Source organism: Solanum pennellii, chromosome 12 (assembly GCF_001406875.1).
Source record: "Solanum pennellii chromosome 12, SPENNV200".
Lineage (NCBI taxonomy): Eukaryota > Viridiplantae > Streptophyta > Magnoliopsida > Solanales > Solanaceae > Solanum > Solanum pennellii.
This window is the reverse complement of record NC_028648.1, coordinates 4,787,588-4,798,885: the sequence shown is the minus strand read 5'-3', so window position 1 is coordinate 4,798,885 and position 11,298 is coordinate 4,787,588.

Sequence of the window (11,298 nt, the reverse complement as noted above, 5' to 3'; positions counted from 1 at the left end):
TTAGCCCTTTTCTTTTACGTTGTTCAGACTCTTTAAAAGTGTTGTCGTATTCGTAATGAATCTTCCGAAAATGCATTATTTCTAGAGGATAAAACACACCTCTTGTGACATTTTTGAAGAGTTCGAACAACATAATTTTTTTTGGCCTTAAAATCCGAGCTTCTGTACGTTGCACCATAATTATGAGCACCATAATTACACAAATGTACAATTTTCCTTGAGACATTTTAATAGACTATAAGTTGTATATATGCTTTGATTTACACTAAAGAGAGTAGCTATTTATGGACATAAGGCTATAGATAGTTTTTCATACAAAATTGGAAGTGCACAAGTAGCATATGTCATTATTTCGTAGTAAATAAATTAATTTGCTTACGTAGTACATTTTAATTTAGATGTATATCTTAAGATAATGACTTACAGCAAATATTGTTACCCCATATGAGCTTTATGAGCGGATATGTAACTTTTAATATCATGTGATTTGAATTCATAACTTTCGATCGTAGAGTATATTTATAGCACTGATATATATAGGATTTATGCTGAAGCTCTTGTGTACTTAAAACACTGCTAAAATTTTAATAAATATTAAATTAATAAGTTCAGTATTAAAAATTTGAAAATTTTTAAAAATTTAAATTCTAAATCCATCTCTGATGAGCTATTCATATTTTTGTGATCTTGGGAGGAAATTAAAATCTATACATTCAACCTAGTACACTTTTGAACATGTAAAGATTCTTAGATTTTTTAAGATTCAAATGTGTACTATAATATTAATTAGTGAGTGTCTAGTCAAGCTTTTGGCCTTCTTAATTAACAACTTGTTACACAATCCCTTGCGAGGCATCGAAGGGTCACCATCTTCATTTGACCTTCTAAGCACAATAATTATTACTTTGTTTTCGTTGTGTTTGTTGCTATTGTTCTCTTCTCCTTATTTTTGGCATGTTTAGATTGATTCGCTATTATTCCTTTTTCAATATAATGTTAATATATTTTATTTGAGTCAATGATATATTAAAACAATATCTATCTCTTCATACTTCGTTAATGTACTTTTTTCAATACTTGACGTCGATGTTTTTTAGTTGAGTCAATAATCTATCGAAAACTAGCATCTATCTTCTCATAAGGTAGCATAAAGTTATGTACATACCACTCTCTCATGTTCCATTTGTGGGATTGTATTGGTACGTCACATCACGTGCTTAAAAATTTAATTCATGAAATTACATTGAAGTTGTAGCCACATCACGTCATTAGTGACAGAGCCAGAATTTTTGTCAAGAGTGTCAATGCTTTAGGACAAGTAAAAAAATTAAACATGTGGGCTATCTTTCATTACTATAAATTGTTCAACAAATAATATATTAGTATTAAAATTTAACATATATATATTCACAAATTTTCCGATAAAGTAGTTCATCTAACCACCCTTAAGTTAGGTGTAACTCCGCCCCCTTACGTTTCTTTTAAATAAGGGAAAAGGGTCAAATATGTCCATAAACTATTCGAAAAGGTCTAGATATACCCTCCGTTTAAAGTTTGATTCACTGATGCCCTCGCCATCCAACTTTTGGTCCAAATATGTCCTTATGGGCGTTAGTTGTCATGTTGGACATATCCAACTTATTTTTCATTTCTTTAAATGTCATATGGAATTGTCATGTCATTTTGACCTTATCACATAACATTTATATGAAAATGGAAAGATATTCGGACTCATAAATACCTAATCCGACCCATAAATCAACCCCCTTTTAAATAAATTATCCGACCAATTTTCAATAATTTTGTTTAATTTTTATTTTTTTTGATAAATTTCGAAAATGAGTAATTGATTAATAAAAAAAATAGATAAATATGAAAAAAGTATAAAATTAACGGCAAAAATTCACAAATAATTATAGTAACCTTAAATTCAATTTGAACACTTTTTTTAAATTTTTTAATTTGATAAATTCCGAAATGAGTAATTAATTAATAAAAAGTATGAAAAAAATATAAGATTAACGCCAAAAATTAAAAAATAAATACAGTAACCTTAATTTCAACAATTTCAACATTTTTTTAATTTTTACTTTTTTTGACAAATCCCAAGAATGAGTTTATTAACAAAAAATATGAAAAAATATAAAAATTATGCAAAAATTCACAAATAAAAAATAGGAAAATATGAAAAAAAAATTATAAAATATAAAAAAATTGTTGAAATTATTAAATTTAAGGTTACTATATTTATTTGTGAATTTTGACGTAAATTTTTATTTTGTTTTCATATTTTTCCCTTTTTATTAGTAAATTACTCATTTTCGAGATTTGCCGAAAAATATAAAAAAAATTTAAAAAATTTGTAGATTGAAATGTTACTATAGTTATTTGTGAACTTTTGGCGTTACTTTATATTTTTTTCATAATTTCATATTTTTATTAATCAATTACTCATTTTTGAGATTTATCAAAAAAATAAATAATTTTAAAGAAATTGAAATGTTAGATTTAAGGTTACTATTTATTTGTGAATTTTTGGCATTAATTTTATATTTTTTTATATTTTTCCTATTTTTTATTAATCAATTACTCATTTTCGGAATTCACCGCAAAAATAAAAATTAAACAAAATTGTTAAAAATGGGTCGAATAGTGAATTTAAAAGGAGCTGATTTATGGATCGGATTAGGTGTTTTATGAATACGAATATCTTTCCATTTTCATATAAATGTTATGTGGTAAGATAATGACATGACAATTTCATCTGACATTTAAAGAAATGAAAAATGAGTTGAATATATTCAACATGACAACTAACGCACATAAGGACATATTTTGTTTTGAAGAGGAACGACCCTTTTCTCTTTAAATAAGATTTCCTTAAATTGTGAAGCAACCCAAACAAGGATTTCCTAAGATGAAAGCCCAACAAAGCCCACTAGAAATTATTCATTTTTATGATTTAAGAATTGATTTGTGAGCCCACAAGAAATTTTGTGGGCTTCCAAAAATTGGCGGGCAAGTCCACCAAAGTAGGGCAAACTCGCTCGCCTTAGTAAATTGTGTTCGTTTCGTGGGTGTTGGCACGATTCACCGGTCTCTATACGATCATAAGTGAATCGCCTAAGCACCCCCGACAAGACGAGTTAATTATTAGGAACATTAAGTTTCAATTAAAATGAAAGAAAATCCACACTGCAAAATTGGTTCATCTCGATGTGGGACAAATTTTGGTTGAAAATGAAACATTCAAATCCCACAAAAAGTCAAACTCTATTATCTTCCTTTCTATTTCTTCCGTTCGATTTAGATAATGTAACTTAATTTGACACAAAATTTAAGCAATACGGAAAAACTTTGTAATGTTTCCTTGATCAAAAAAATTGAGCCTTGACACAATTGTGTATGAGACACGCAACTTTTAAGTTTGTGTTATTTTATGTCTTTATATTAAAACGAACTTAATTCAAAAAACTTTATTATAAATCGTAATCATCCACCAACGTAGCCTTAAACATAAAGCAAGCAAGTATTTACTTGCTTTAGGCTCCAACATTTTTGTTTTTAAGATCCCAAAATCGCTAAAAGTTATTTTTACTCACAAAATTTATTTATTTTTTCTAATGAATTTCATGTCCAAGTAGTTTCAACATTTATATATTCTTGTATAATTTCAAACTGCTGTGTTTTTACTTCAACCAAATATTGTTCAAACGATGACCTATGTGTTTGGTCAGAAGGAAAATGACTTGAAAATATTTTTTTAAAAACTAAGTGACTTTTAACTTTTTCTCTAATGTTTGGTAAGTAAATAAGAAAATATTATCTCAGTTAAGCATTTGTTTATATGTTATCTAGCAAAACATAAATGGAGGCGGGTAGAATGGGAGTAGGGGTTCGGGGTGGTGTTGAGGGGCGCGGGATAGTCAAGAGGTGAGGGTTGGAAGAGTTGAGTAGAGAAAAGGTAATAAGCTTAGAATATCATTAAATTATCCTGAATTTCGAAATTAAACATAAACAATAAATTATTTCTTTTAAAATAGAAGTCAAGTAATTTGAAACGAAATTATAAACCTTATCGAATTTGACTTTTTGCCCAATTCAATAAAAAAAAAACCTGAATCCTAATCCGTATCTAATTAGGAATATTCTTCAATTCCAAAAAAATCTTAAATATATTCATAAAAACATATACTAACCTTATTATATAACCAAATTCCTTTTTCACTAATACCACATTGAAATTTCAATCAATAAAACATATATTGCCAACCCTAACCTCAACAATCCTCAATTTTACTAGAATTACCAAATAATCATACGAATACACCACGACGATACGTATCGAACGTAATTAATCGTATGGATTTGGAAGCAAAATTATTATTACTACTTAATGATGATTGTTGTTTCGAATTAGAGAAAATTTCAATGTATCTAATGAAGAGAATGCATTATGTTGCTGATAATCATGAGACAGAAACATGTGCAATCTGCATAGTATGTAACAAAAGCAAATTATTTCATAAATTTTGTTTTTTTTTTAAATAAAAATAAATAAGATGTTGATTAGTTCCTATATAAAAAAATAGATCAATTTAAGGGTGTGTTCAACGGAAGCTAAATAATATGAAACGGAGAAAGTATAAAGAGAGTTTTGATACTTTTATTTTTTTGTGCTAATTGAGTTTACTTGTTTTGGCAGCTTGAATATCAAAATGGAGATATTATTGGGAAGCTTCAATGTGAACACGAGTTTCATGTGGGCTGCATTAACAAGTGGTTGTCGAGGAAAAAAGTTTGTCCGTTGTGTAGAGAGTCAGTTGTGCCTGGCGATTAAATAAGGATTTATATTCAAAGTTTATGTATTTTATATCAATTTTAATTTAACCTACGATAATAATTTATTTTATTTTATTTTTTTATATATTTTTACTAAATTTAATTTCGTAACTTTTAAATATCTAATAATTTATTCCCTTTATTATGGTTATAGTTTATATACATAACATATCAAATAAAAATAATGTTTTTATGAAAATATTTTTATAAGATTTCTCATCAATTATATATCATTTTAACTTACATTGATGAGCGAATTAACTAAATAGTAATGAGTTAAATTTCTCACACAATAGATAGTTCACATGAAAAAAGAAACTTTGTTATTAAAAATGGCCAATAACTAAAAACGTCGTACAAGCCCACCCAAAATTTCAACTCAACATATCTTTGGTAATAAATTCCATTTTTTTTTAAAGATTTCACTAGTCATTTAAAGGAAAGTAAATTAATTTAATTTAGAGTAGATCTAAGAATTTAAATTTACAAACCAAAAAACAGGAGTATGAGTAGTTTACTCAATTTACAAAATTAAAATTTATACGAGTATATATGAGAATTATATATTCTTTATCTTCTATATTTATAAAACATTTAAAAAAGATTATTAATAATTTTAATAATTGCGCGAAGTATGAATAATTTTATATATTTATGGGAAATTTTTTAAAATGTCAATATTTTGACATTTAATAGGACTCATTGTCAATATTTTTAATATTTAGTAAAAATATCAAAAAGAAACTGTTAGTGAAAAAAACTTACAAGATAATAAAATTGCAAGATTACAATTGAAAATAAAATGAAGAAAGTAATCTCTTCAGGCTGAGGCGCGGATATCTCGCTCTCTTTAAGGAGATTCAAGCCCACTGCAGCAAATGTTTTCACCGGTCCAGCAGTAGTCCTCTTTGACTTGTCCCCTCCAGGATACAACAGCCTTCACAAAGTATAACTCAACAACTCTGGACAAGAGTTGAGTCCAAAGCTCCACAAAAAAGAACACCTCCCTTCAACTAATAAGAACTCTCTTTTAGACTAACTCTTTCACTCTTTGTTTTCTCTTATGAATTGTGTGTCTCTAAAACCAAATGAAGACTACCACTATTTATACTACAAGAAGTCTTCCTAGCAATGAATAGGAAGATAATGGAGGTAGTAAATAGTGAAGATAATGGCCTTAGGAGTTACATAGGTTACAATGGGAGTTACATAGGTTACATAAGTTACAATGGGAGTTACATATGTTACATAGGTTACAAAGGGAGTTACATATGTTACATAGGTTACAAAGGGAGTAATGGAGGAATTAAGAATGAAATACATTGATGGATAACCAATGCTAATGGATGATGTAGAAGTCATCCATTCCAATGTTCATTCTTATAACTCCAAAATAAAGCAATTTAATATGTTAAATATTAATATTAAAATGCTAATAACCTAACAGAAACAATTGTTAAAAACAGAAAGGAGAAAATTAAGGGGAGAGAAAAATATTAAAAAGAAACAATTGCTTATACAAACATTAAAAACAAAGAACTAATTGACAATATATCAAAATACAACAACTTTCATCTCTTTCTTCTTCTTTCACCATGTTCTAAAAAACACGCTTATTACCATTGTTCTAAAAATTCAATATTCAATTTTTTTATTTTTTTTATTTCTGAACACGTTTATTTACCATACATTATCATATTTGAAGCAGTTTATTCTACTAAAGCATCATTTGACGTTATGAAATTATATTATCTTTAAAAATGTCTGAAATTTTATAAAGTTATTTGGCTATCATGTTAAGGTCATGAAGTTTATGTATCTCCTTTTAAAATTTTTTGTAGTATTCAAAATACAATACTCATGTGTACATGGTATAGGTATTAATCCATCTTACACATGTATTTTATTTTGCTTATTTTCAATATCACTTTGTATACCAAATAGTTTGTATTTAGATTTGATTATGTATTCGTCCTAATGTATACCATAAAGTTTGCATTTAGATTTGATTCCGTATTTGTCCTAATGTATACCATAAAGTTTTGTATTTATATTTTGATTTGTATTCATTCTCAACTATAAATAGCTCAAATACAATTTATTTATGTACTCATTATATGTATATTCATCCTAATTGCATCAGTCAAATAGTTTTATATTTTATTCTGCTCATTATATGTTTATACTAACTAGTTTATCTTTGATTCATATTCACGGCCTCTACCACTTCTAATTCTTTTTATTTTTCTTCCAAACTGATTTTCAACCTCATTGAGATAAGTTTTGAAATTTTCAAAAGCATCACTTTTATTTTTCATCAAGTAAACATATGTAAACTTAGAAAAATCATCAATGAAAGTGATAAAATATCTATTACCTCCACGAGTTAGAATTCCACCAAGTTCACAAATATCAGTATGAACTAATTCTAACAATTTCTTTTAACTTGAAAATGAGGCATTTTAGTGATCTTAACTTTACTACAAGCCTCACACTTTTCAAAATTCTTTTTAACCATTGGGATTAATCCTAAACTACTCATGATTCCAACATAACGATAATTAATATGACACAAACAATCATGCCAAAAATTAATACAAGAAAACATATAAATAGAAGTAGAAGTTTTATTCATCTCAATATTCAACTTAAACATCCCATCACATGCATACCCCTTACCCACAAAAGTACCCTTCTTCACTATTACATACTGATCAGATTCAATAATCTGTTTAAAGCCTGCTTTATTAAAAATAAAACTAGACATCAAATTTTTTCTCATGGAAGGAGTATAAAGTACATCTTTTAAAGTTAATACTCTTCCAGAAGTAAAACACAATTCAACATCTCCCTTTCCAAGCACTTGAGTAGTGTGAGCATCACCAAGCATGATGGTTTTGGACTCCTCAAAATGAGTATATTTTTTAAACCAATCTTTGTCATAATAGACATGACGGTTTGCACCAGAATCAACCCACCATCCATCAATTTTCTCAATCATGTTTATGTCGGTAATCACCACCACAAAGGTTCTTCGATAACGTTTGCCTGAGGTTTAGAACCACGTTTCCAGATCTTATTGGCTCGCAGCCTCAAGGGAGAATCGAACCCGTGACCTATGGCTCCTTTACATCCCTCCCAAGGAGATCGCCTCTTACCAATTGATCTGCAAAATCGAGCAATATGCCACTCTTGCCACAAACAAAGCATGGTCGCTTTTCTTGAACTTATTGATTTTGTGCTTGGTGATTTTCACCATTATTTTTCTTGGGAGGTCTACCATTATTTTTCTTGAATTTTTTCTTCTTAGGCTTCAAATAAGTATTTTTGTGAGTTTCAGGAGTGACATTATTCGAAGTAATTAAATTTACTTTCGTTGTGATATTGTTCTCTTCTATTTGTAAAAGTGCATCTTGGCCCCTTGCTTCTTCTTCCATGCGGATTTTCATTATCAAGGTTTCAAGAGAAGTTTCCTTTTGTTTGTGGCGCATAGTTTTTCGAAATTCCTTCCAAGAAGGTGGAAGTTTATCTACTATGCCACAAACAATAAGGTTATCTTCAATTTTAACCTCTTCGGATCTAAGCTCTCCAACAATCATGATGAAGTCTTGAGCTTGATCTATCACTGATTTGTTGTCCACCATTTGGAAACGAAAAAATCTACTAGCTGCATATTTTTTCGCTCCAGCCTCTTCGGTATCATACTTACTCTGCAATGCCTTCCAAATTTTCTTTGCACTAGAGTAAGTTCTATCATAATAATCATAAAAATTATCAGATAGACAATTAGGTAGATAATACCGACACTTATAGGAATCACCATCGTACTTTTTCACTTTCTCTTGATGAGAAATAGTTTCATCATCATTCATAAAGGTGATGTCTTCTTTATTTGGATTCTTCTCGGTTAATACATAAGAAACATTGAGAAGACTCAAGTAGAAAAGTACTTTGCCCTTCTATCTGTTAAAATGATTACCATTGAACTGAAATGGCTTGTTGAGGTCTCCCATCTTGACATTCGCGGTTTTTTCAATTGTAGTCATCTATGAATCTCCTTAAAATGTTAGTGAAAAAACTTACAAGATAATAAAACTGCAAGATTACAATTGAAAATAAAATGAAGAAATAAATCTTTTCAGGCTGAGGCGCGGATATCTCACTCTCTTTAAGGAGATTCAAGCCCACTATAGCAAATGTTTTCACCGGTCCAACAGTAGTTCTCTTTGACTTGTCCCCTCCATGATACAACAACCTTCACAAAGTATAACTCAACAACTCTGGACAAGAGTTGAGTTCAAAGCTCCACAAAAAAGAACACTTCCCTTCAACTAATAAGAGCTCTCTTTTAGACTAACTCTTTCACTTTTTGTTTTCTCTTGTGTTTTGTGTGTACAAACCAAATGAAGACCACCACTATTTACACAATAAGAAGTCTTCCTAGCAATAAATAGGAAGATAATGGTATAGTAAATAGTAAAGATAAATAGCCTTAGAGTTACATATGTTACGAGGTATAATGGATGAATAAAAACTAGGAAGTAAATGGGATGAAAGGCTCACGGCCACCAACTGCTAAGGATGTTACCAATGCTGCCAATAAAGTAACTCCAACGGAGTAAAGTAGCACTTAGTGCCATAAACGGCCAACACCCATTACTCCCCACAAATGAAAGCCAATAAAATATATATCCTAATACAACCATGGTCAATGTGGCAATGCAAACATTTTTTTTATAATATTAAAATGGCCTACACTAACATTATTTAATGAAAATCCAATATATAATGTCAATGACAGAGAAAATAATAAATTTTTTTCTAGAAATTTATTACAGTTTTCGAAATTCAAATGCGCTAGAGAAAAAAAAGTTAAAAAGAAGACAAATAATTGATAAAAAAGAGTACGAGACAAAATAAAAAAATAATGTATTTTGAAATCAGTAACAAAGTGTCATATTATATTATAAGGTTTTATAATATGATTTGAAGCTGCTGAGATTGTACCCATTATAGTGGTGAAATCTTGGCTTACTCCAATATTCACGGTGACGGATTCAGAAATAATATTTAACCAAACAAGTAGAGTAATTAACATTACGATGAATTTCATTTTTAGTAAAATATGCTGCATTGAAGACATTAAGAATCTCGTTAGTGACTATGAAAAATTCATATGATATAAAGATAATTTATTTGTAATTACATACTTAACTTATCAAAATCTGATTTGTTTTAATTTTCCTAATCTAAGACCCTAAACGTTTTTCATTAAAAATTTATAAATATTGCAATAATGCGCGCAGTGAAACTACAAAGAAGAATGAAATATAACAAATATTAGAAATACTGATAAAATTATCCATCGTAGAAGTCATTTATGAATTTACAAAGAGATTAATAAGCTAAATGATGAACTTAGTTCCATTATCTTTTTCTGTAAGAAAAAAAAGAAACTTTTATACATTACTGTTATATAAAAACTTACTAAAATTAATATACTAAAAGAAGAAAATTTAGGAAGTGTTATATAAAAACTTACTAAAATTAATATACTAAAAGAAGAAAATTTAGGAAGTAATATTATTTCAAAGGTGTATGTATATGTTTCATACAGTGGCTATTTATAGCCATACATTAACATCAATAATGGGAAGGTGTCATATGGCATGTATACACAATCAATAGTGATGGCACCTTCCAATTGTTGGGCCCACGTGGCACTCCAACTATTTTACAACACTCCCCTTGGATATCTATGTAAAAGAAAGTACATAGATATACATAATACGCATTTTTTGCTGCCTCATTAACAACCTTTCTAGGAAAACCCAGTGGGACAAAACCTAGACTAAGGAAAAAAGAGTACAGTGCGTATTTTACTCCCCCTGATAAAAACCACGATTCAGATGGTTAAGTTTTCGCATTCCAATTTTGTGAACCATCTTCTCAAGAGTTGAGGCTGGTAAAGATTTGATAAATAGATCTGCTAGATTATCACTTGAACGAATTTGTCGCACATCAATATCACCATTCTTCTGGAGATCATGTGTGAAGAACAATTTTGGTGAAATGTGTTTCGTTCTATCTCCTTTTATAAAGCCTCCTCTTAATTGAGCTATGCATGCAACATTGTCTTCAAAGAGTATTGTGGGTATCTTGACGTCACACTTCAAACCACATCTTTCTTTGATAAAATGTATTACTGATCTTAACCATAACATTCTCTACTTGCTTCATGAATGGCTATTATCTCAGCATGATTTGAAGAAGTAGCGACAATAGACTGCTTCGTAGATCGCCATGATATAGCAGTACCTCCGTATGTGAACAGATAGCCTGTTTGTGATCGAGCTTTATGTGGGTCAAATAAATAACCTGCATTGCATGACCAACAAGATCTGCACTATCTTTGTTAGAATAAAACAGACCCACATCACTAGTTCCCCTTAGATA